This window comes from Ailuropoda melanoleuca, chromosome 4, assembly GCF_002007445.2.
Source record: "Ailuropoda melanoleuca isolate Jingjing chromosome 4, ASM200744v2, whole genome shotgun sequence".
In the NCBI taxonomy this organism is placed as follows: domain Eukaryota; kingdom Metazoa; phylum Chordata; class Mammalia; order Carnivora; family Ursidae; genus Ailuropoda; species Ailuropoda melanoleuca.
Window position 1 is genome coordinate 49,373,457 of NC_048221.1, and position 27,550 is coordinate 49,401,006.

At 38.0% G+C, this 27,550-nt stretch overlaps 1 protein-coding gene across 17 annotated transcripts in view; it reads left to right on the forward strand.

Annotated features, from left to right (window-relative positions):
* Positions 1-582: 582 nt before the first annotated feature.
* SETD5 (SET domain containing 5) overlaps positions 583-27,550 on the forward strand; it is a 78,887-nt gene continuing 51,919 nt past the window's right edge. For 10 of the 17 annotated variants that reach the window (XM_034658700.1, XM_019792802.2, XM_019792810.2 and 7 more), the window contains exon 1: positions 583-923. The gene's annotated coding sequence lies outside the window, so the exon portion shown is untranslated. Of the gene's footprint in view, positions 924-1,553; positions 1,706-11,159; positions 11,284-21,700; positions 21,784-27,550 lie in introns of all 17 variants that reach the window. The other 7 variants (XM_019792809.2, XM_019792808.2, XM_034658708.1 and 4 more) reach the window with 5 other exon arrangements.

Sequence of the window (27,550 nt, forward strand, 5' to 3'; positions counted from 1 at the left end):
CAGGCGGCTGCGCACTCCCGAGGCTGTAACTGACAGGCGCTTTACTCCAACCAAAACACGCCATTTGTGTTTTCACACACGGCGGGAGGAGAAGCGGCCAATCAGTGACAAGAGGTGAGCCGGAAGCGCTCCTCCCTCTGCAGGAGCAATGGCTCCGTCCGGATTCGAGCCTTTTTCGCTCTTCTCCCTCCCCCTCCGGTTGCCGCAGGGCGGGCCACACTCCTGCCTGCCTCTGACCACCTCTTTCCCTTCCAGCTTAACAAACATTATACTCCCAACTTCCCGCGTAGGAAGGCAACCCCCATCCATCAGTCGGACCGCCTCAGCCACCCAACTCCCTCCAGTCCACCGGTCCACCCCTCCCACCAGAGTCCCGCTCCCCTACCTAGCCGAGGCTCTCTGAGGAGCCGGAGCCCCAGAGTACAGCCTCTTCTCTAGGCGGCCCCGGCGGCTTCCGCTGATTGGCGGCGAGCTGGCCAATGGGTGCGGGGCGGTGGGCGGAGAGGCCAATGGCGCGGCGGGAGGGGGCGTGTCCCGGGTGCCCCTGGCGCCGGCGCTGGGAATCCCCGTGCGGTCAGTGGCGTTTCCGCTCGGGCAGCGGGCTGAGTGAGCTGCCGCTGCCGCCGCCGCCGCCGCCGGGGGAGGGGCGGCCGCCGCCCGCCTGCGCTGAGAGACTCGCGCAGCCCCAGTCCCGCCAGTCCGCCAACACTGTAGTGCCGGCCCCCCCTCCTTCCCTGGCCCTTCCCCCTCCCCGCCTTTGGCTCGCTCCGCCTTTCTGTCCCCCACCCCCACTTCACGGGCACGGGCCATTCCCGGCCAGGAAACGCCGTGGCGCCGCGTTGGGCCTAACTCGAGTCCTGCTGCTTCCCGGGAGTGCTGTGCGCCGCAGCCCGGGCCCAGGCCCCGGCAGCGCCTGGGACAAGGTAAGGGTCCGACAGAAAAGAGAGACCTAGCCTCACGACCGGGCCCTGGGGGAGGGAAGGGTCACCTCCTCCGTCTCCCCGCGCTCGCTCTCGGGACGTGGGCCTGGCCCTCCCCAGGCTTTTCATAGGAGGATGCTGCCCCTTCTCATCCCCCTCGCTGCCCCGCACACACCATTGCACCCCTCTTTCCCAGGGAGAGAGGCCCCCTTCGTAATCTAGTCGACCCCAGTACCCTTTTCATGCCTTTCCTGGGTCAGGACGCTTCCCCTCCCCCACGCCTCTTCACCCCTTTTTCTGGGAATTGCCTACTCCACGTTTACCTTTTACTTGAGGATAGGCCTCTCCCTGCCCTCCTCTAAAAATGCACAGGCATACTTTTTTTCCCTCTCCCCTAACCCCCACCCCCACCCCCTTTCGCGCGGCCTTGTGACAACTCTGATCTCTCGGGGGGGGGCTCGATCCCCCATCCATAATGCTCTGGACGCCTTCAGTCTCGTTCTCGGGCCCCCATCTCAGATGATTGCTTCTTTTCCCACACTAGAGACGTTACCTTCGCCACCCCCACTTCACATTCTTGGGCTCTCAGTGGCGTATGCCCCAGTATCTGAGATAGCCTCGTTGAATTTGTAGGGTTCGAGCTTGGAGTTGGGCCAGATTGTGTCGTTTTTCCTGCCTTGGGCGTGGAGAGCGATCATTTGAGAACGTCTTAAAAGCAGGAAAATTTACCATTTATGAATTCCCTTTCCTTCTGCGTGGAAGCCAGGGATGTGAGGTGAATGGTGGTAAGAAAAAGCCCTGGTTATTTAAGTAGGTGAATTGCGTGAGAGGGAAAGTTGAACTGTTGGGAAAGCCCCTTCTATGCTAATTTATTCTATAGAGCGCCTTTGCTTGTCTCACTTCGTAGGAATAACTGGTCTTTCCCTTGGATACTGATGCTGCAGCCAGCTCTGCTGCTCTGGGTCAGGGATGCGTGTATGACCTGCATTTTCTGCTTTCTCATGTTACTTGTGCAATGTGTTCACCAGTAACTCATTTCTTACCCAGAGCTCGGGGTTCCATTGGGCTTTGTCTGTACTTTAGTTCATTTCTCCAATTTTCTCTGTGGTCATAGTACTGAAAAAGTCCCCAGGTTCTCTGCTAATTTATAACTTGACTAAACAAGTTTCTTTTAAATGACATATTTGTGATCAAGGTCATATTTACATTTTTTGTTGTTGTTGGGGCCCATGTTGCATAGCTATACTTTTGATTGGGGAGGATCCAGGTGAGTTGAGTGTTCAGAAATTTTCAGGAGAATGTTTGTGTATCTTATTTGGGAAAATTTCTTGATAGTTAATTTTATGTCATTAATGTTTTTAGGTCACTCTAAGAGAAAAGTTGTAAGTGGTAATTTTAGATGTGTGTAATGTGGATGTGAGTTAGGACTAAAGCAAGAATATTCACATAATCAGAGGTTTCTGGGCCTCTTGGAGGACACAAGAAAATTTTTTTAATTGAATTTCTTCCAGTTTTCTCAGGAGGATCATTAGTTTTCTTCTATAGCCCCAAATTCTGGCCCGTTATGGGATTAGAGTCTTTAAGGGTTACTCACACTGTCATTATGTATAGAAAAATGAATTATGTCCTTTGATAAGACAAGACACGAGGCTGTGTCTCTAGCTGCAAATTTAAATTTGACTGTAAAGAGAGTGTTTGGAAAATTGGCCTTTTAAAGATGAAAACTTAATGTTCATTCCTAAATTACTGGCTTAATTTAAAAATGGATATTTGGAATTTATTTGGTGAATTTTTATTTTTTTGATAAAAGACCTTAGTTTAAAACTAAAAGGGTGACCTTAAGATTGTTTCTAAAAGCATAATTCCAGCCCTTCTGGCAGGGAGCACTGGTCCAAAAAAAAGAAAAAAGAGTATGTAAGGAGTGGGGGTGGGGTAAGGAGAAGGTTGTTCCTTTGGGTTGGATCACAGGGGTGAATATACAAGGCAGCAGCAGCTGCTGGCTCTGGAGCTCTGGTTGCTACGTGAGAAGCTTGAGTAGTGCTGGCTGCTGTCTCCAGGGAAGGACAGCAGTGCAGCGTCCATTAATGCTGTTGGCTGCAGGGAGCTGCACTTAGGCGATGGCTGCTTCAGAACTAAGAAGAAACCTTGCTTTCCTGGGAATTTTGACTGCTGAGCTGGTTTGCATTTTATTGGTGGGGAGATGAGAGTTAGCAGTTCATAACCTTCTACCCATTTTGGATATCAACATCTGGAAAATGGACCTAGTTAAAGACTTCTTCTTGTTTTGTTTTTGTTTTTGGGTTTTTTTGGGCAAATTTTCGGTTTTTATCTGAGGATTTGTGCTTGGAGAGGTCTGAAAGTTCCATTAGAGTTTAAATTTTTCAATCCATTCATAACCAAAGTAATAAGAATTTAAGGATCCTCCAGAGAACCAGAATGGGAAAAATCAGTTCTTTTTTCAGCAACTGACGTGTTTCCTCCATCTCTTTAATTATTGAATTAATTTTGATATTTTGTTGTTTGTGTGCCACCTTCCTTCTCTCAAGTCGTTAGGCCACGTTTACTTTATTGAATAGATAAAGTTTTGCTAAGCATATTACTACATTTGGAATTGTAAACTCTAAAAAGAACTGCTCTTTTTGGAATGATTTCTAAATATAAATCTCGGAAGTATTTTCTTAATTTCTGTATTAGTATAGACTTCTCTCGATTAGATTTTTTCTTTGGCATTTGACCTATAAAATTGATTCATTATATATGTGTTGGATGTAGTCTTGTAAGATCACAAAGATGTATGTTTGGCCATGATCCATTTGAAATAAAGGATGGTCCAGAAGGAATATTCAGAAATCGAGTAAGGCTAGAGTACAGGATACTTGAAAAGAGAGCCTCTGAACCCCTTATATGGTCTCCCTTTCCCCCACAGCTCTTGCACATTAGGCAGATCTTTGATTAGGCAGAACAGTTTGTTAAGTATGGAAGTACTTGAAGGAAAACCACCACCCAAATATACCACCACTTATATCTAACAGATGTCGGTGTGTTTTCTTCCTCCCACCCCTCCAAGACACTTGCATCCTATTTTTTTACCCCAGAATTTTGATATTTTCAGTTTCATGTAAATGTACTTAAATCCCACAATCATCTATAATGTGTAATTTGACTCTGGCACTTGTGGCAGGGAACCAGAAAGAGTGGAAGTGAGTTTTGTCATTCACAAATGTGGCTTGCATTGTCTCTCAGTGATACAAACAAACAAATGAAATAGAACCTTTAACGAATAATATTTTAGATGGTTCTATTCTTATTAGTATTACATATAAAAGATGCCATATCAAATAAAGATGGTTTCACTCATACTGGGTATTTAACATAGCTTAGATATAAATGTAAATGTCTTTTAGTTTAAGTTATTACATAACATGAAAGTTACCTTGTAAAATAATTGCTTTTTCACTTGTATTTTCTATTGTTTGGAACCCTTTGTGATCTTGATGTAATCATTTTCTGAAAGATCATAGAGGCCCTTTTCACAGGATTTATTTAACCAGTATGTTTGAAAATTTTTGTATGTTCTGATACTGTTTTGTGTCTAGGAACTTAAATATTTTCTGAACTTACTCTGGCCTTTCTAATGGAGGGTTGACATCTCATTTTTTGATTTTGGTTAGGAAAATAATATAGTGCAAAATGGAGCTGTGCAGACAACCGCTCTTACCTTATCCTCTTCGTGTTGAAATAACTTAATGAAACATGAGGCCACAGTTATCAACAATCATTGGATACATCTTATTGAAAATTGGATTATGATGTAGAATGAAATTTTCTTCTAATTTCTGGTTCAGCTCTGGTGATTTGTCAGCTCAATCTGAAACTAAAAGGCTTAGCAGTGAATTTTATTTATAAAACTTCAGGTATTGAAAACTAAAACTTAGGGGCGCCTGGGTGGCACAGTGGTTAAGCGTCTGCCTTCGGCTCAGGGCGTGATCCCGGCGTTACGGGATCGAGCCCCGCATCAGGCTCCTCCGCTGGGAGCCTGCTTCTTCCTCGCCCACTCCCCCCGCTTGTGTTCCCTCTCTCGCTGGCTGTCTCTATCTCTGTCAAATAAATAAATAAAATCTAAAAAAAAAAACAAAACTAAAACTTACTGAGAAGGATATTTTCTTTAAGACAAAATGTACTTTGAGCTCTGTAAAATGTGTGAGATAATGTATATTTAGTAATACAACTGGTAGTTATTTGTAATTTGATTAAAAACATCCTCTCAGGTGCTTGGGTGGCTCAGTCAGTTAAGCTTCCTATTTGTTATCAGCTCAGGTCTGGGTCTCATGGTTGTGAGTTCAAGCCCCGTGTTGGGCTCCATGCTAGGTGTGGAACCTCCTTGGGAAAAATTCCTTTCAGAGGCAGTCCTTAGAAAATAAGTATAATGCATCTGTGTTAGACAAGTATTGGTACCATTCCTTACTGCCAAAAATTCCAAAATATATGATGAAATGGCACTTTTAACCTTGACCTTTCACTTGCTGTAGCGATTGATCTCGCTTGTGGTAAAGATTCAGAGAAATTCATGAAAGATAGAATACCATTTCTTTCATTTATCAATACATATTTTGTTAAATCATTTAGAATCTTCTGAAATTGTCCTATTGTATATTCAGTTCTAAATTGGTATCCAGTAATGGGGATGGGGAACTGTTAGAAAGCATCACTTTAGAAAAACTTTATGAAGGAAACCATGAGAAATAATAAAGAAACAATGACAGTAAATCTCAGCCTACTTTATAGGAGCTTCAGTGAGGAAGGAATTTGTAATCCCATCCTGTCTCACTCAGTTTTTCCATCATATTGATTTTGTTTGCTGAATACCTCAGGGAGAGATGTAAGGGTCACATTAAGTATTTGGTATAAAGACAAGGAAAAGGAATTTTTTTGCTTATTGGAATAGTATCTTTGTATTGTTAAAATACTAAGATTATTACCGAGTTTTGCTTTGTGTATATACGTGTTGGTTTGGTCTGACCGCTTTCTCTTCTGTGCTTCTCTGTCTTCCTTGTAGTCTGAGAATTTTCAGAGTTTAGATGGCAAATTGAAGTGGTAAGAATCATTTCCTTAGCTATGTTGGTTATATATATATATATATATACACCCAGAGCAGGGTATACTCTTTGGCCTATGTTATGAATCATAAAATAAGTAGTGGCTATAGGAATTTGTAAGAAATTTGTTTCTGTCTGGGGATTCAAGTTTTTGACGTGCTACCTAATTAAGGGAAAATGCCGAATTCCTTGCTGCTCTGTTTGAAAAATAGATGGAAGCATGGGAGGAGCCTGAGACTTCTGCAGCAGGATTTGGTCTGAGTAGAAAAGGAAGATTTTTGTTTCAAATTGCCAGCTGCTTATGTCAGACTGACTCCCTTATTATGCTTTTAGTTGGCCTGTCAATATGGCCAAACAGCTAGATAAGTGCGGGGCAGGACAAAGGGCTCTTTACACAGCGGGGAGGCAGTGTTGATGGGGGAGGGGCAAGAGGTAGGAAAGGCAGGAGGAGGAGGTTCTTTTCCCTGGGAGATTATTCAGTTTGGCATACAATTAAAGAAATCATTTATAGTTCCCACTCGAGCATTGAATTTGTGCCAACTATATACTCTTAACCCCAAATTTAGTATATCCCTGAATATCGGGTAAAGACCCATTGCCTCCTCCAAGGAAAAATAAAAACTAAAGCTTTGTATAGGTTAAAAGAAAATAAATCCCATGCCTTCCACTTTCCCGAATACAAGTCACCTCCTGAGGAAACCAGTTCTAGAGCTTCTGACAGCTGAATTCTCATTAAGAAATGGATAATATTTTATCTGCATAAAACTTTTATGTTTATATATATATATATAGTCTTTATTTAGACTAGGATTAGGCCAGAATAGGTAGAATAATTTGTTTCGCTTTGTGAAATAGTTCCGTATTGCTAGCTCCAATTTTATTTTGTTTTATTTTTTTTTAAGATTTCATTTATTTATTTTAAGCGATCTCTACACCCAGTGTGGGGCTTGAACTCACAACCCTGAGATCAGGAGTCACATGCTCTGCCTACAAGGCAGCCAGGTGCCCCTGTTAGCTCCAGTTTTGGACCAGAAATACGGAGAGCACCCTACAGAATATATGTGTTGGATTGCTATCATATAAAATGCTAACTGAAAAAGGCTACTTATTTGTCTCATCCCTACTTCCTGGAGAACCTGATATTCCCTGGAAATTACTCCCAAGGTGCTCTCCCCCGTTTTTAGGTCAGGCACAACCTAGTTTAATACATTTGTATTCAGCTCCCAGCAGAAAGTGGGGTGGTTGCATCTAGCTTACTAGAATAATATGAATCATGGAGTTGGAAGAGATTTGTCGGTTATCTGGCCCTTTAAGCAAAATCACAATGAAATATTTCAAAGTTTGGGCCCTTTTTAAAGTTTTCATTAAAATGTTAAACCAATTAGTGTCCTGAACAGTATTTTTAGTTAGTTTTCTTTATTTTTTATTTTTTTTAAGATTTTATTTTTAAGTAATCTCTTTACCCACGGTGGGGCTCGAACCCACAACCCTGAGATCAAGAGTGCATGCTCCACTGACTGAGCTAGCCAGGTGCCCCTATTTTTAGTTACTTTTAAAATAAATGTCAAACGGTACATGTATGCCAGTTTCTTTAAAAAAAAATATGTATAAAAGAATTGCATTCACATACAAATTAGATAGCAGTTATTTGGATTAGAAAAGATTCCTTTTTTTTTTTTTTAAGATTTTATTTATTTATTTGACAGAGAGCGATACAGCCAGCGATAGAGGGAACACAAGCAGGGGAAGTGAGAGAGGAAGAAGCAGGCTCCCAGCGGAGGAGCCCCATGCTGGGCTTGGGCTTGATTCCAGGACCCCGGGATCACGCCCTGAGCCGAAGGCAGACGCTTAATGACTGAGCCACCCAAGCGCCCCCAGAAAAGATTCCTCTTTTATAAAGGAGTATATGCTAAGGTTCTTTTAAATGCTTAATATATTTTAAGAGAATTTGATTTTTTGGAGATAATTGGTTTGAACTCAGTTTTCCAAGGGTGCATCTGTTACTTAACATTAAGGTACTTAATATTGAGGTACCACCTGTATTGCAATGTTATTAAACTAGCCTTAAAGCTTTGCCTTCTATCCAAACTATGCTGGAGATGATAAAGGGAACTGGAATGCTAACTTTTGCTCATGGTTTTGGACCTTGTGACTGTTAGCAAAGAAGAGATGTTTTAACTTAATAGAATAACTAGAAAAAATGGTCTTTAATGCACATTCTAATATTAAGCAAACCTGGTCAAGTTTTGTGTCATTTCAGTCCTCTGTGAAGGAAAGATACATGTGTTACCCACTTAACACTATGTTTTTATATGTAATGGTTTTTGCAGTAGTGATATAATGTTTTGACCTGAAAAGGTAAATTTGAGTGTAATTATGATTGCCATTAGTTAGAAGGTTTTTTTTATTAGTGAAATAGCAACAACATAAAGTTTAGTGAGCTATATTTTATATTACCATAAAAATTCGGGATAGTCATTTCTTCTCTTTATAGTTCGCTCACGTGGATTATTTCCATAGATTTGTGGGACTGAAATAGAAGCCATCTAGTTCAAAACCTGGCCTCCATTCCAGATTGTTTTCTCTACATGCACCACATTGCTAACATTAGAGTAAATATCCTTTCATACACGTGTGCATGTACACACACACTCCTCTTCCCAAATAACTAGAAATCTCTTCATCTTGGGTTCTTCTGCTACTATTACCTGAATCTTGTCAGAGGCCCTAAAAAGTTCGGGGCAGGGGTGAGAGGGGGGCAAATTTTGATCCCAGAGGTTTTGATAACTGGTTTGGATCCCCAGACAGCTAACTGATTTTCAGTGAGACCTCACCAGCAGTAGACGAGAATGGAGGTGAAACATAGCACTGTACCTCATCTTGCCTGTGCAGCTGCTCCACCTTATTTCCTGCTATTATTATCCCACAACAGCTCTCCCCAGCAAAAAAGAAACTAGGACAAAGGGGGAAAATTGGATGGGCTCTTAGGATTTTTTATTATGGTTAGGTTGTGGCTTTGTTTATATGTATTTAAGGACAAAATTAATTTGTCCTTAAAAGTCAGTAGTGAAAGAGGTTTTATAACTTCAGTGTCTTCCACTTTGTTTCTTAATAAACCCATTTCAGAAAAAATGTTTTTAAGCATACTTAATTTTCGTTGGGTGTTCAGACAATTATTACCACCAGATGCCACCTCGAGTATTAACTTGAAGAAAGGGAGAAATCTCTTCTGTGGATAATGTTTGCAGTTTTATTGGGAATTACTTGTTTGTGTAACATAGACCTAAGACTAAAATAAGGTTAAAAAGTTAAACCTATATATATGTTTGTCCCTTTACCTTAGTGGAGGTGAAATTAATTGCATACAAATTTTTCATCCTTCAGTTCTTTCTTCAACCTGCGTAATTTCTTTTCTTTTTTTTTTTTTTTTAAGATTTTATTTATTTATTCGACAGAGATAGAGACAGCCAGCGAGAGAAGGAACACAAGCAGGGGGAGTGGGAGAGGAAGAAGCAGGCTCATAGCGGAGGAGCCTGATGTGGGGCTCCATCCCATAACGCTGGGATCACGCCCTGAGCGGAAGGCAGACGCTTAACTGCTGTGCCACCCAGGCACCCCTGCGTAATTTATTTTCTTAAAGCCTTCTCTTTCGCTTATCACCACCCCAAACAAGAATTTTTATCATTTTTATTGTCTTCTGATGCTGAGATTTTCTCCTCCCCACTCCTGAAATATGAAGAGTCAAATAAAACCCAGTAATCTAATAAGTTGTGTGTACTGCTGAGTATAGTAAGGGATTATTGCATAACTCTTAGAAATTATGATCTGGTTAGGATGTTCTAGTATCATGTTAGCATATTTTGTAATCTTAACATGTTAATTTTAACATATGTCCGTATGGATCTCATTGTTTGATATTTGCACCCATTGTTTGTCGTTTTGTATGAGGTTGTTGTGGTCTTGTTCCCCTTCCCCCCTCTGGTCTCCATGGTTTTTTATTCCTGCCCTGTTACGATCTTTGGCCTATGTTTAAAATCTGTTTCTTTCTGCCAGCCTCAGTGCTTGCCACAACACATACAATTTGTACTCTCACATCTCTGTGAAGGAGGATGATCTCTAGTTAATAAGCAACTGTTTGGGCATTCCCAGCATCCAAGGAAGGTTTTATTTAAGTGGAAGGACCTGTTGGCAATTAGACTGCCTCTGCATTTATGTTATATTTTCCTTTATTAATGTAGGCTGTTGAGAGTTGACTTGTTTTATAAGAGAAACCAGACAGAAAGGGAAGAGACAGATACGGTTACTTAAAAAATAAATGTTTATTATGATAAAGTTTGGGTTAGAATCTAAAGGGCACTTTTTTAAACTGTATTTTAGTTCTAAAGACAAAAGAGTTTAACCTCCTAAAATAGAACAAAGACAAAACGGGCTTTTAGGGCAGTAGGATTGATTACATGCTGAATGTAGCATTAGATTGTTGTACGAATGCATAAATTTTTATTTTCTCAATTTCTATGGGGCAAATTACTGTGGCCACACATATTAAATGTCTTCAGGCCCACAGCCTGAAAAATATTAAGTGGAATGACTAAATAAACAAATAAATAACAGGAAGATCTGAGGAAAATGTAGAAGCAAGTCCAAATTTTTGAAGTCTCTTTTTAATTATTTTTGTTCTTGCTAGACATATTTAGTTTTATTTATGGCGGTTAGAACTTTAAAGTCATAACCTAGTAATAGAACAAAATAAGGGTAGGTTGACATGGTATCGGTGCACATTTTAGGATGAAGCTAAAATTGTTCTGTATTGTTACATTTTTTCATATTCAGGCTACTTTTATTGAAAAAGTTTACCCAATATTTTAAAACTTATGAAGTGGCATAAAATACTCACAGATTAAATGGGTAGTCACTTTATTGGTGGCTCATTATATGAGCAATACTAAAACCAGATATTTACTAAAAATCCCCAAAAGAAAATTAAGCTAGCATCACTTACGGAGCTTTGAATTTGCTGTAGCCAAACTACTTAGGACAGAATAAGTAGGTAATAATGCCAACCCCGAGGCTCTTACTTTGGAGCCTCGGCTGGTTAACCTGAGCCAGATGTTTTTTACCTCACTCTTCCTAACTTAACTCCTAGGTCACTAAGATTTGAAGTGTTACTGGGAATAAGGTATCCATTCATCAGCTGAGTAGGAGTCTTAGCAGGCCGTGTGTGGAAGCCCATGGGAAGACCTGTATTTTAAGAGAAGCGAAGTTCTTGAGTAAGTGTAACTTTCCCTTCATAGTTTATCATGAATAGTTGGTATGAAAAGGAATGGCTTGAAGTTTGTGGAATAAACTGAGCAACAAGAAGAGACACAGACATCACACTTTATGAAGTAACTATATGCCAAGCAAGAAAGAGGGAGAAATTTTATAGAATACTTTAATTTTTCTGAACTTTATAATATTAGGAATGTGTTTCTTTGGAAAATCATTACTCAGAGGACTGAGTTGAATATCTTTTGTGAAAACAGTAAAAAAATAAATTTAAACTTTTGTAGATAGAGTGACTGTATGTCTCAATTTCCCTGGGACAGTCCTGGTTTATGCCTACCCCATAATTAGTAATAGCCCCCCTTTCACCCTCAAAAATGTCCCAGTTTGGGCCATAAATTATATGCTTGCCCTAATTATGGAGGATCATGGAATTTTTCTTGACTACATAGCAACCCAGTTTTCTTTTATATAGCTCTTTGGTTCTCCTCTCTGCTAGGATTTATCTGTTGGCCTGTCTTAACCCCTATTTCCACATGAACAGTTCTTGGAACACCTTTTTCTTTTCCTTTTAGGTGTTGATGAGGGAGGGGATATATACAGATTTGATAATTACAAATAAAGTAAAAAAAAAAGGGAAAAGAAAAATGGATTCCCTTTGGATTTTATTTAAATCATCCCATTTGGGGGTGCCTGGATGGCTTGATCAGTTAAGCATCTGCCTTCAGCTGAGGTGGTGATCTCAGAGTCCTGGGATCGAGCCCCGAGCCCTGGGTCGGGCTCTCTTCTCAGTGGGGAGTCTGTTCTCCCTCTTCTCCCCCACCCAGCTTGTAGGCACGCTCTCTCCCTCCCTCCCCCCCACCCCTGCCTCTCTCCCCTCACAAACGAATAAATAAAATCTTTTTAAAAATAAATAAGTAAACGATTCCATTTGATTGGGATAAGGTCTGTACATTGCATTAGGCTGATAAATTTGAGTCTTTGTACTTTATAGATTCTTTCTCTCTTTTATATGTAATATACTTGTTAAAATTACCATTGTGTAAAGAGTTCCTACTCTGGATGTTGGAGGCTGCATCTCCATGGTGTCATTTAGCATATTGCATTAGATGTCCTCCCCTGCCCATATTTCATGTAAATTAGTTATTAGGTGGATTGTAAGTATACTTTATAATAGTACTTTGTACTTCCATTAAGAGTTACATAACATAGGGGCACCTTGGTGGCTCAGTCAGTTAAGTGTCAAGTCTTGATTTCACCTCAGGTCATGATCTCAGGGTCCTGGGATTGAGCTGTGTGCATCTGGCTCCGAGCTCAGCAGGGAGTCTGCTCAAGGATTCTCTCTGTCTCGCTATCTCCTTGCTCTTTCTCTCTCAGTCAAATAAATATTTTTTTTAAAAGTTTCATAATAATTACCTATATGATGTTAAGCTGCTGTTGGTATTCAAAAATTGAAAGCCCCAAAGAGATTCCAAGGATTATATCGAGATTTACCAGATTAGAAATTGAAACAAAATTTTTTAATTACTTATCAGCTAATTTTAAAATAATGGTAGCAAATCCTGCTAACATAAATGACATTGCTTTTATGAAGAATAGCTATATTTCCAAAATTTTTAAAAAGTGCCATTGTTTTACATTTTTGCAAATCTCTTCAGTGTCTGACTTAATAGAAGACAGCTGCTTTCTCACAGCTGCTTCTGCATTTAATTTGTTGTGATAAGTTGTTGTGGTTGAAGACTGAAGAAAATCTGCCCTCACAGTGATATGTAGTTGAAAAGAGAAAGACTTCACATACCCTCTGAAAGAATTTTGGGAACTTCAGCAGTTCTCAAACCACACATTGAGAACAATGGGCCTAGAGCCATTATTTCCTTTATTGTTGCAAAGTGGTGATATTTTATCACTACCTCATTTATTTTCTGTAGTACTCCCTCTCGTATATTTGGTTATCCTAAGGTATATTTTGAGTGCAAAAGGCAAGATCAGTGTTTGTTTTTTCCCCCTTACCAGTTTTCAAAATAATGGGTTGGTAACCTAGCAGCCTCCATTGGTGATCATTGAAGTGTTATTATAGTGTACCTGTGATCTGAAATATGTTTGATATGTTTCAGTCCCATGCAGTTAATTATTTTTGACATTCAAATTGTCCTACATTTGGCTGTTGTCTTCTAAGCCCTTTTTACTTATTCTCAATTGTTTCCTGGCTTATTTTTTTTGATTGGTTCCTTGCCTTCTAGTGTGACAGGATGTTCTAGGATCATTTTGTACATTTTCTGCCCCAAACTTGGAATTACTCATTTCTGCAACACACTGGTTTCTTTTAGGGGGGAAAGGTACCTAGAGACCACAGTGTGGTTGCTGGGAGTGTTCATTACTCTTGGGGTGGTCCTTGTTTCTAGATCTTTTCAATGAACAGAACTAAAAAATGTTTTTTCTTTTTTTGTTTCTTTTAAAAAATACCAGTTGTTGGTATTTGGTAACTTTTATTTGGAATTCAGTACCACATTATTTTTTATATAAGTCTAACTTCTTTTCCCCATGCCCCAAATCCCAGTTTCCACTAACACCAGGGCCTTTTACTCTTTGCTTTGTCCCACATTGCACACACAACAGTTTTAGAATGCTGGAACAATGTGATCACTGGAAAGTGAGATTGTTTATACCCTTGGAATATATCCTCCTAAGGATATACCATCAAATTATGTTTTAAAGTCACTTGGAATGATTATTTTCTATGTGGCTATGCCTTCAATTTGATATACAGCGAGGTTAATTTATTTCAACTCAATCTTAGATTTTTCGAGGGATTACTTTTTGTTTTATGCAAAATAGCATTACTAAGTGAAAGGTACAAATCTGCATGTAGTCAGGGAAATCTAGCTTATAGTCTTTTCCGCCCCGTTTTCTTCCTGTCCCTATATGTAAGAGTTGACAGATTCATCATGAATATTTAAGGTGATTTTGTCATAGTATTTCTATTATAACGCAAAAATCACGTAAGTTAATTTACCAAAACTATCTGCTGCTAGATTTTTCAGTAACTAATAATTATTTTTAGTTCATGGAAGAGGATCATGGACTTTTCTGTTCTCCTAGGAAGCAGAATTTCTGGCCTTAATATATATAATTCAGGATAAGAAACTTCCTTTCTCTAGTAGAAATGATCTTTCTTGAAATGCTAGATTATTTTCCATTTGTCTCTGATGATTTCAAGTACTTAAACCTGACTACCACTTGGGACACTGGTGCTACTTGTAGTAGAAAGCTCATCAATTAACATTCTTTGAATGGTTCCCTCTTAGACCTGAAAATAGACAGTATCTTAGAAAGGATATCATCTGCTCTTTAATGTTGTCATTTAAAATTCAAATTACCTGATTTTATAAGTCTTAAATATTAAATCTTTTAAAATCATAGACCTGTTGAATGTGAAAGCTGTTTTATCCTTTTGAACTATAATACCTAAAAGAAGTAACATTATCATATTTCAGCAATGTGTATCACATTATAAACATACTTATAGGGTAAAAAAACTTTAAATCAGGATATGTCAAATGGTGAAGCAATAGTGATTAAAAGTGTGAAGGTTCTAAAATTGGATAGACCAAGGTTCAGATTCTCGTTTGCTGTTTTCTTTCTTTTAGCCTTGGACAGGATTCTTAACTTGGTGAGTTAACTCTGGCTAAATAGGAGTAGTACGTTACTCATAAAGTTGTGGGCATTTCATGAGCTGATGCATGTAAAGTGATTGAAAAAACCGTGGTTTGTATAAAATAAGTATCTGATAAATGTTAGTTTTTATTTTGGGAGTTATTGTAATATTTGATCGATTCTGTAAACTTTATCTTTACCTTGGGATAAGTAATGCTTTCATGCTGTAAATAGAGCACCTAATTTTCATGATTCCATTGGTTATATGAAAAGAATTAACTGTTTAGCAAAGGAATAATTGGTATGCAGCTGAAATCTGTTTGAGGCTTCTGCCTTGACATATGTACTGGTATTAACAATATAAATGTATTTATAATATAAATATCACATTAAGAAATTTATACTAGAAAAGGTAGCTTTAAAGAGACAAAGCTTCTTTTCAAGATCCCAAGGCCCTTTTCAGACATTAGTAGACATTGTTTTATTTGAAGTGGCACATATGCTGACCAGAGTTAAAGGAATTTTTTACCTTTAGGATTTCAAGATACATCTACCTTTTCAGATAGAGCTCTGTACCACCAGATTGCTCATAAATTCTGGTGTTTAGGATTGTGCGAGTGTGTGTGTGTTTAATCTTTATTGAGATATAATTAACAAATAAAATTGTACTGTATACAACATGGTTTGATATACATATATACACACATATATTATACATTGTGAAAGGATTCCAGCAATTGAGTTAATTAACACAATCATCCCTCACATGTGTACCCCCCCTTTTTTGGGGGGTGGTGAGAAACTTCAAGTTATTATCTCTTAGCAGATTTCAACTTTGCAATGTAGTATTATCAACTGTAGTCACTGTGTGACTATGTTATCTAATATCTACATTAGATCCTCAGACCTTATTCATCTCTATAACTGGAAGTTTGTGCCCTTTTATTAATCTCTCCCCACTTCTCCTGCACCCCAGCCCAACAACCACCATTCTTCTCTGATTGAGTTCAACTTTTTTTTTTTTTTTTAACAATTCCACATGTAAGTGATCCCATGCAGTATTTTTTTTCTCTGGCTTATTTCACGAAGCATAATGCTCTGGGTTTATTCATGTCATCATAAATGTCAGGATTTCCTTTTTTATGGCTGAATAATATTCCACTGTAGGTAAATAGATATGTATCACAATTTTTAATCCGTTCATCCTTTAACAGACACTTAGGTTGTTTCCATACCAGCTATTGTGAGTAATGCTGTGAACATGGGAGTACAGGTATTTCTTCAAGATAGTGATTTTGTTTCCTTTGGCTATATTCCCAGACGTGGGATTGCTGGATTGTATAGTGGTTCTATTTTTAATTTCTTGAAGAAATACTATTTTCCATAATGACTGTACCAGTTTACATTACCACCAACAGTGTACAAGGGTTCCTTTTTTCTGCATCCTCACTAGCTTTTGTTTTCTCTTGTTATTTGATAATAGCCATCCTAACAGGTGTGAGGTGATCTCTCATCATGGTTTTGAATTGCATTTCTTTGATGATAAGTGATGTTGAGCACCTTTTCAAGGACCTGTTGGCCATTTTTATGTCTTATTTGGGAGAATATCTATTCAGGTCCTTTGCCCATTTTTTAATGGGGTTTAGTTGATTGGTTGATTTTGTGTGTGTGTGTGTGTGTGTGTGCTTTTGAGTTGTAAGAATTTTGGGCAGGGGGGAGTTGTATGAGTTTCTTACATATTTTTGTTGTCAACCCCTTATTGGATATGTGGTTTGCAAATATTTTTTCTCATTCCATGGGTTGTCTTCTTATTTTGTTGGTTTCCTTTTCTGTGCAGAAGCTTTTAGTTTGATGTAATCCTACTTGTTTATTTTTTGTTTTGTTGCCCTTGTTTTTAGTGTCAGATCCCAAAATCATCAACACGATCAGCGACAAGGACCCTGTGCTCTATGTTTTCTTCTAGGAGTTATACAGTTTTAGATCTTGCATTCAAGTTTAATCCATTTTGAGTTGATTTCTGTGTATGGATTAGAATAAGGGTCTAGTTTCATTCTTTTGCATTTGGATTTTCAGTTTTCCCAGTGCCATTTATTTAAGAAACTGTCCTTTCCCCATTGTATATTCATTCTCATTGCCTTTGTTGAAAATTAATTGACGATATGTATATGGGTTTATTTCTGGGCTCTCTTCTGTTCCATTGATCTATGTGTCTGCCTTTATGCCAGTACCGTACTTTTTGATAACTACAGCTTTGTAATATAGTTTCAAGTCCAGAATTATGCTGCCTCCAGCTTTGTTGTTCTTTTTCAGGACTGTTTTGGCTATTTAGAGTCTTTTGTGATTCCATAGAAGGAATTTAAGGATTTTTTTTTCTATTACTGTGAAAAATGCCATTGGAATTTTGAAGGGTATTGCACTGAATCTGTAGATCACTTTGGATAGTATGGACATTTTAAAAGTATTAATTCTTCCAATCTATGAGCATGGACCATCTTTCCATTTATTTGTGTCTTCAATTTCTTTCATCAATGTTTTATAGTTTCTGTTATACAGCTCTTTTACTTCTGTGGCTAAATTTATTGCTAAATACTTCATTCTTTTTAATGCTATTGTAATTGGGATTGTTTTCCTAATTTCTATTTCCTGTAGTTTGTTAGTGTATAGAACAACTGATTTTTGTATTGATTTTGTATCCTGTAGCTTGTTTATTGTTTATATGCTTACAGCTGTTTATTTGTTAACAGCGTTTTGGTGGAATCTTCAGGGTTTTTTAGATAGGGTACCATGTCATCTGCAAACAGACAATTTTACTTCTTTTCTGACTTGGATGCCTTTTATTTCTTTCTCTTGTTTATTTGCTCTGGTTAGGACTTCCCAGTGCTATTTGAATAAAGTGACAAGCATGGGCATCTTTGTCTTGTTCCTGATATTAAAGGAAAGGAAAAGCTTCCAGCTTTTCACCATTGACAGTGATATTAGCTGCAGGCTTGTACTATATGGCCTTCATTATGTTGAGGCACATTTCATCTGTACCTAATTTGTTGAGAGTTCTTTTTATCATGAAAAGATACTAAATTTTGTCAAATGCATCTATAGAAATGATCATATTATTTTTATTCTTCACTTTGTTGATGTGGTGTATCACATTTATTGATTTGGGTAGTTGAACCATCCTTGTATCCCAGAAATAAATCTTGTGTATAGTCCTTTTAATGTACTATTGAATTCAGTTTATGAATATTCTGTTGAGGATTTTTGCATCTGTGTTCATCAGGGATATTGGCTTGTGGTGTTCTTGCCTGGCTTTGGTATCAGGGTAATGCTGGCCTCACAAAATGAGTTTGAAAATGTTCCTTTCTCTTCAATTTTTTGAAAAAAGTTTTTTTAAATATTTCAGAATTAGAGTGATTGAGGAGTGCCAAAATGAATTCACATTGGCTGACAATATTTTAAGATAGAGGAATGGGAGTTCTAGGAAAGGACAAAATGGTGGGCTGAAGTTATTTTCTTCCCCTCCCCCCATCAAAACAAAACAGGAGCTAAAATGCACACATTTTCTTTTTTAAAAGAATCTACCTTTCAGAGATACATGCTGAAATATAGATGAAATGGTACATTGCTGGTGTTTGCTTTAGAATGGAGGAGAAACAAGATTAAGAGTTGGTAATCATTGAAACAATGATGAATAAATGACGTTATTTATAAAACTTTATTTTTATACTTGTTTGAAATTTTTCACAAAATCTTTTAAAGTTCAAAATAAAAGTATCTATAGACTTGGGGTTGTGAGTCTTGGTAAAGCAGACTTAGTAAACACACTCAGGTGTTTTTCATCTCTCCCCAGTTAGTATTACTAGACCTCTGAGCCCCATTCCTCTTGTGACTATCACATGATATTTCCAGTCAATAAAAGAATAGAATAGCTACGTAGATACATAATGACTTTGTACTAAAAGGATATAATAATGTTTTAAAGAAGTCTACAGATTCTGGAAATCATTCCCAACAGGAAGATTGAGGAAACAGTTGGGTAAATTAACAGTATATTCAGTATACAATAGATTTCATTCTATGAAATGGTTGAGTTTCTGAAAAGATACCTTGTGTAAATTAGGTTAATGTCAAACAGTCAAGATTTCTTTGGGCAGGTGGGTGGCTCAGTTTGTTAAGCCTCCGTCTCTTATCTCCGCTTAGGTCTTGATCTCAGGATGGTGAGTTCATGCCCCGTGTTGGGCTCCACACTGGGCTGGAGCCTACTTTAAAAAAAAAAAAAAACAACCCCACACACACACAGTCAAGATTTCTCTAAGAAAACTGTTGGGATACTTTGACTAAGGGTGCAGTTTACTCAGTGACTATTAGCAAATCTTAATGTTGGTGGTCTTGGCAAGTTACTAGTAAGACTTAAACTGTGGCTTTCCCTCTACCACTTTATACTGCTGCCTTGGAAGCCACAAAATGGCTCCTGTTTACTTCTTTAATAGTGTAACCCTGAATACCAAAAGTGGGTGCCTACAATGTGCCAGGTTATCTTGCTAGGTTCTCTTACGAATGCTATCTCACTTAATTCTCAAAATAGTACAGTGGAGTCATTTACAATTAACAAGTTGAATCAGAGTAGTGACACAACTAGTAACAGGATGAGTCAAGTCCTCATGATTCCAGGATCTTTTCAGTATACTATATTACCTATTTTACTTAAGGAGTCTTCTATCTCCACTAGTATAATCTGCCCTTTCTTCTCCTCTGGACTTTGGGTATTGCTACTTTTCTGTAGTTCTGACCTTTTTTTCTTTAGGATCCTCTGCCAGAAATGGATGGGTCTCCTGGATCTGAATGGAGAAAGGAAATGGATGAGTTTTAATTGCGATTATCCCTTATGACAGTGATTATAAATTCTGCCTTCCTTGATACTAAAAAAAAGTTAATAGACCTCTTTCAGTCACCCATACCTTGCCATTCAGTCTGTTATAGGCTTGCTTTATCAAACTGGCTGCAGTTCAAGAAAGGGTATATAGCAGAGACCTGTGAATCCCTAGAATTTTGACCTAAAGTTTTGTTTGTTTTTCTAAGGAAAAGGTTCATAGTCTTAATCAGATTTTCACAGAAATCAGTGGTCTGTCTTCAAAAGAAAAGATTAAGAACTACAGATACCCTACCATTTGGTTCCAGAGAGAGAAAGGAGACTTCGTTCTTCTTCAGTCTGAAAAGGTTCCCCCCCTTTGTTCTACTAGGCCAAACAGCAGACCACCACAAAGCCCACCTGTGAATATGCTGGTTTTCTTATAAAGAAATAATCTGTGAATTCCTAATTTTGCTACTAGAGATTAAAACCTTAGTTTTACTTTATCAACTTGGCATAGATGCATACTCAGTTGTGCTTGGTAAACTCAATAATTTTTTCCAAAAGAGAAGACTTTTTTTCTTGAAAGATTTTATTTATTCATTTGCCAGAGAGAGAGTGTGTGTGTGCGCGCGTGCATTTAAACAAGGGGAGCCGCAGGGAGAGGGAGAAGGAGGCTCCCTGAGCCTAATGCAGGGCTCGATCCTGGGACCCCAGGATCATGACCCAAGCTGAAGGCAGACACTCGACCACTGAACCACCCAGGCACCCCAAAGAGACTTTTTTAAAAGGAAATCAGTTGAAGGCATTAATAACAGGTCTGGAAGTCACAAGACTTCTAAAGGAATTCGTATTTCAGTAGAATAAGGAATGGTGACAATCAGCACCCAAACGTGTCTTTAAGACTTTTTTGCCTTGTAAATTAATGTTCTTGTATTAAAATAAACTGATAACCAAATAAACATTCATTATAGGTCTCCTTAAAGAAGAAATTTGGCAAATATTATCTCCTTTGAACAGGTCACCAAAGCAGGATTGGTAGGAATTCATGTTTGCTCAAATAGTAACTAAGAAGTATTAAGTTCAAAATCAGCTAGATCAACAGTGACAAGCTAGTTTATACCAGGAACCTTCTTTTCTTTTCCTTTCTTTTCTTCTCTTCTCTTCTCTTCTCTTCTCTTCTCTTCTCTTCTCTTTTTCTTTTTCTTTTTTTCTTTCTTTCTTCCTTTTTTTCTTTGAGAGAATGAGAAAGAGAAGGGGCAGAGGGAGACGGAGATCTGAGAGAATCCCAAGCAGGTGCCACACCCGGCGAATAGCCTGACGAGGGCCTGAGTCTCACAACCCTGAGACCATGACCTGAGCCACCCAGGCGCCCCCCCCAGGGGTCAGTTTTTGAATATCGATACTGGACCCAACTGGGTTTCCATCCTGCTTTTATATACAGATGGAGGAAGAGTTAAAACACAATCTTGAATCTTAGTGGATTCTTAAGTCCTGAATTTGTTGAAGAGCCATGATTCGTTGTTGTTTTGTTTTTTGTTTGGTTGGTGTTTTGTTTGGTTTTGTTTTAGAATTTAGAGATGAATGTGAAGACATATGTTTAAGGGGGGGGGTTCATGGTGGTTTGGCCCAGTAGGTCAAAGTGGGGCATTTTCTTAGGCAAAGATCCTTGTCTCCCTTTTTTTGTCACCCTTAGTAAAGCTTATCTGATACATTTACCATGGTATTTATTTAGTTCTGTCATAGCAAAATAGACCGTGGTCTTTAAGGACATAAAGTAAAAGAGTATTGTGCAGAAGTATTGTCAGTTCTCTGTAATTATTGTTACTGACATTGGTACTTTGTGGGGCAAGAGCCCCAATTACAAAAGATCTAATGCATTCCAAATTCATACCTTTTTTTTCCTCTATTTTCTTAATCCACAGACAAAAATTTCAGCACTAGAAGTCCGAGATCAAGCTGTTGAGCATCATTGATTTCTCCTGAGCGCTCTATCCATAGCTTGCAGGTGGCTGCCCTCCTACTACTACCTTTTCACAGGGTTGTCTCTCTATGCACGCACCTCCCTGGTGGTCTTTGTCCAAATTTCTTCTTACAAGCTTCAGTCGTATTGGGTTAGGGCCCACTCTGATGGCGTCATTTGAGATATATTTGACATATAACATTATATTAGTTTCAGGTATGCAACATAATTTATTATTTGCATACATTGCAAAATGATCACCACAGTAAGTCTAGTCAACATCTGTCACTTTACACAGTTACCAAAAAAAAAAAAATTTTTTTTCTTGTACTGAGAACTTTTAAGATCTACTGTAACTGGAAATTTCTAACTTCTAACCCCTTTCACCTATTTCTCCCATCCTCCCCCCAAATCTTTACACTTTAGAAAAACTATCCTTTTTTCCAAAAAGATTGAGATCCACTAACCTAAAGTTACCAGTGGTGGTCTACAAGAAATTTGTCAAAATCTGGGGATTAGGATTTTTTAAAAAGTCTTAGTTTTTATACTGGTTACCAAGTACTGGAAAAGGAAATACAATATTCAAAAGTAATGTTCAGCATTTAGAAATATTTCACTTCGGAAAAAAATAAGTTTATAAAATAGACGTTTTAACAGAAAGGGAAAATAGCTTGTGAACCTAAGATAACTTTGTGTTTTACTCTACTTATTCAGTGCTAGAATTCTGGCTTTGCTTAGGGTCGAACTATGATATGACAGGAAAGGCAATGGAGGTGATTAAAGGAGACAATAAAATGACTGGTAAAACTTAGCATGGTATATGGTGATTATATTTTGCATAAGAATTTGGAGCTGCTTACTGTGCCAGTTGTATTCATTAACTAAAAAGTACTATTTTTTCAGTGTCCTGGGGCTAATTTATTATAAGAATTAATTAACAAATGAGAATTTTGGCCTAAATACAGCTGAAATAAGTTTACTGAAATTGGATCAAAGATGGGCATCTGTGTCAAGGTTTTAAAATCATTTTTCAGGGGCACCTGGGTGGCACAGCGGTTAAGTGTCTGCCTTCGGCTCAGGGCGTGATCCCAGCGTTATGGGAATCTAGCCCCACATCAGGCTCCTCCGCTCTGAGCCTGCTTCTTCCTCTCCCACTCCCCCTGCTTGTGTTCCCTCTCTCGCTAGCTGTCTTTATCTCTGTCAAATAAATAAATAAAATCTTTTAAAAAATAAAATAAAATCATTTTTCATATTAAGATTTCTAGAGAAAATGTTTACAATCCATAAGTTCAATATTTTTGTTATGCATGATGGGAACTTTTAAGTTCCTGTGTCACAACAAACCACTGGCTGTTTCGTCCAGAGATGTTCATTCTCTTGGGATTCTAGGGAAATAATGTACTCATCATTTCAAAGATTTCATTTTACACAGTAACCTACTGTATGAGTAAATGCAGGCTTGTTTTTTTGCTTAGGCAAAGCAGTATATATCAGTGTTTCTTTGAGTTAATCTTCCATCACTTCCACTTCCATCACTGTCACTTTTTAAATTACAAATTATTTTAAGTTAAATTTTATCGCCATAGATATAGCTTATAGTGAGTAGTTTGGGAATAGAATGTGTAGTGATATATATTTGCATTGACAGTGATTTGGACTTATTTTCCACTAACTGGACCTTTACATTTGCTTTGTGGTTCAGATAGCAGTCATCCATATGCATCCCAAATGTTCTTGTTCTGCAACACCATTACTACAGAATTATTTTTTGCCTGGAGAGTGCTCCTCAGTCGAGTATCCTGAGTATCATCACTAAGCCTTTCCTAGTACTCTAAGAAACTGCTTGCTAAAAATAAGAACAGTTGGTCACTACCTCAGATATGAACCATTGCTTGTGTAGTGTAATCAGTCCTTATCTTCAATACACAGGTTTACAGAATATCACATTTCACAAATTTGGGGGCGTTTCTTCTATGTTTTATCCATTTTTGTTTATTGGCTTGTAGAATCTGTAGGAATGCTGTGTTACAGCTGTGGGTCATGTATATACTTGGCACTTAGCTTTGCTATAAGGAGAAATTTGCATTCCCAAGAATCAAGAAATTTTATCAACAAATTCATTAAAAAATAATTGCTTACAGTGTTTTTTTCTTTAGAAAAAATTTAAGACATTTTTAATAGCCATAAGTGTAATGTAAAACTTAAACATTACTCAGCAAATCTGTCAATTGATGAGTTATATTAAGCTCTTTATCTATCTTAACTTTTGCCAAAAAAAGATGTCTTTCTCTGTCACAACCACCTACCATTATAGGCAGACACCTTTCACCTTTTTTTTTTTTTTAACATTTTATTTATTTATTTGACAGAGAGAGAGAGAGAGAGCCAGCGAGAGAGGGAACACAAGCAGGGGGAGTGGGAGAGGAAGAAGCAGGCTCCCAGCTGAGGAGCCCGATCCCAGAACGGCGGGATCACGCCCTGAGCTGAAGGCAGAAGCTTAATGACTGAGCCACCCAGGCGCGCCCCTTTCACCCATTTTTATGGTGAACGAGGGGCAACTCCACTCAGCAGATATGATATGTATAACTGATATTTCTGAGATTTGCTTTAAAATAATTCTGTAGAAGATGAGAGGCTACAGATAAAGTAAGGTTAGCTCTCAGTTTGACTGTTTAAAGCTAGGTAAGGTATTTATGAGTTCATTACAGGGTTTTCTTTGGTTTTGTATTTGTTTGAAGTTTTTCATAATAAAGTGTTTTTTTAAGGATACAAAAAATAACATCAGGATAAGTAGTCTGAACAAAATTTCAAAGGAGAAGAAATAGATTAACAAGTAATGAACAAAGAAGGTCTTAATTCCATTCAGGCAGAGGAGTTTGAACTAACCCATTAGGTATTAGGGAGCCATTGTAGATACCTAATAATGGAATGATAATGATTAAAGTTATGCTCTAAAAGGGTTAAAGTCATGAAAGAATGAAGAGTAAATTGGAGGGTTGAGAGCCCAGAGGTAGTGAGATCAGTTCATTGCTATATTGCAGCCTTGAAATCATAAAGAGGTGAGTAATGTTGGTTAATGAATGGATAAAATACAGTCTGTAAAATGTTTCAGTGGAAAAAGAATAGCTCCGCATCCAGGCTCTTAGTCAGGTGCTAGAGCAAGCACGGTAAAAAGGAGAGGGGTTATTTGTTTATTTGCCTCATTTGTGTAGTGCTTAGATTTGGACCATATGGATGTTTTGAATTCATAGGCACTGTAAAAATTTAGTGAGTGCTTTGGCTTTATCTTTTAGTAAATCAGTATCGACAAGCCTCTTACAGTTTTAAAGTTTTTTCTCTTTCCAAGTGTCATTAAAAATGAAGGGCTTCCTATTTTATACTTTGAGGCAGAACTGCTAGAATAGTTTTTTGGTTTTGTTTTTAAGTTTATTTAGGTAATCTACACCCAGTGTGGGGCTTGAACTCACAACCTTGAGATCAAGGGTCACATGCTCCTCCAGCTGAGCCAGCCAGGCACCCCAGAACAGAGTTTTGATAGCTTCTTTGAAACCGAAGAGCTCAAATCTTCTAGATTAATTTTGTCCATCAGAACTCTATAAATGCTAGCTAGGTTACAGGTGGTTAGCACATTTTATTTTTTGTTACTGAAAGAAGAAATTTAGATCTTGGTGCATTCTGTTAAAAGAGTTAAAAATTATTTCATGGGACAACCATAAAATACTTTGGTTCTGAAATAGTGCTTTATCTATGTTTTATTTTGAAGGTCCCAGCCCAAATTTAGTGAAAAAGCAAATGAGATCTTTTAGTATATTAAGAATTTCACAGAACAATAGTACATCCAATCAGTAGTCATAAAAGTGTATCAGAATTGTTGAGAATTTGCAGTTGACTTTCATTTTAGGGTTTTCTTTTAGCATGTAGTCTTCTAAATAGAAGACTCTATGAACAGAGTTAGAATTGAAATTATTTTAAACCTTTTGGGAAAATGTAGCCAGCCTTCACACACTATGTGGGACTGTGTAAAATGGTTATAACTTTGTGTAGGGTGATTTGACATCTCTGATACATGCTCATGACATTTTAGTAGTTCCACATCTGGGAATGTATTCTAAGAAAATGTTTGTGTATGTTAAAGGCATATGTATGTGCCTGCTCAGCTGTATATATTATGGAAAATTAGCAACAATCTAAACATCCACCTGCACAGGATTGACTTAAATTATAGTAGAGCCATAAGATAGATACTGTGCCATCATTTAATAGGAAGTACATTTGTACATAGCATGTAGAAAGATGTCCAAAACCTGCTAAATGAACAATGCAGATTATAGAACTGTAGAGTTAACACTTTTATTTTTGGGGTGTTTTTGGGAAGTGGAATTATGTGAGAATTTCACTTCTACTTTTTATGCTTTCATAAAGTTTGCCTATTTTTACAAGCATTTATTATCTCTAATATGTTAAGGATACACATACAGCTGTTGGTGGGGAGGGGAACTCTATTGTGCGTATCGGAAATGTTAAGCTTTAAATTCCTTCACTGTTATATACTTAGCCACCTGGTCTGCCTGGTAATCCCGACACATGTATGGTCAGGTTCTGTTTGTCTGTTTTGAGGGTTCTTGCTGCCTGTTGTCCTTCATTCTTAATAGAATTTTCCATAAGACCAGTCAGTGATAAGTCTTGTCTAAACATTTCAAGAGATTTATGAAAATCTTCCTATAAGAGACTCCTCTGTGTCACTGTTAAACTATGGAGTGGTCTAGGGTTTTCTTTTTTTGAGAGGAGAGTGTTTTCTCTTCAGAATGACTCATTAATTGTAGAGGCACACTTGAGGATTTTTTTTTCTCTTCATGGTTGTGAAAATGCAGTACTTGGCACATAGGCAAACCTAAAGAGTTTGCAAATTTCCTACCCTCTCCTGCTTTGGATAAGAGAAACATCTTAAAATAGCACTTAACATAGTTTTTATATATAGTAGTTACTCACTTCATGTTTGTTGAATGAATGAATGAAGAAAAAAATGGCAAATCTAGATAATATAAATCCCAAGAGAGCCAGGAATTTTAATCTGGACTTGTGTGTCTAGCATAGCACCAGCAATAATTGATGCTTTAAGTTTTAAAAGTTTGTTTTAATTCAGATGTCACTATCTAAATAGTAATTACTTTAATAAATAGAAGCTGTACATTAAAATCTTAATTTTCTTTCTTTTGAAGGCACCAATTTGTATGTGACTTCTTACAAGTAATTATTTTTGTAACAATGTTTCTTCATCGGTAAAATGGAGAAATTTTGCTCAAACTACTGAAAGTATAACATATCAATGCCTCGTAAATGTGCACAACACACTTCATCTGGAGTAAGGAAGTGTGCTTCCCATTTCAGGGTTTGAAAACGAAAAGGGTCTGGATAGAGAGGACGCAAACATAAAGGGGTGCGATGTTCTTTTCCTTTTTGGTGGGGTGCATGACTCTAAAGCATGCTCTGAGGCTCCTAACACAGTAAGACAGGCAGAACCTTCAGAAAGTCTTGAGAATATCTCTTTACAGAGCCCTTGAAAGTTTGTTGAGGGTATCATCTTTATTTAATACTTAGAAGCCTAAAGTTTTCCTGATTCTTCTTAAGGACAGAGAGAGTCTCTGCATCTTTGGTTAGTTTAGCAGTAAATACCTGTTTATCACTGTTAAATCAGGTGTACTTAAAAATTTTTTTTCCAGGGGCGCCTGGGTGGCACAGCAGTTAAGCGTCTGCCTTCGGCTTAGGGCGTGATCCCAGCGTTATGGGATCAAGCCCCACATCAGGCTCCTCC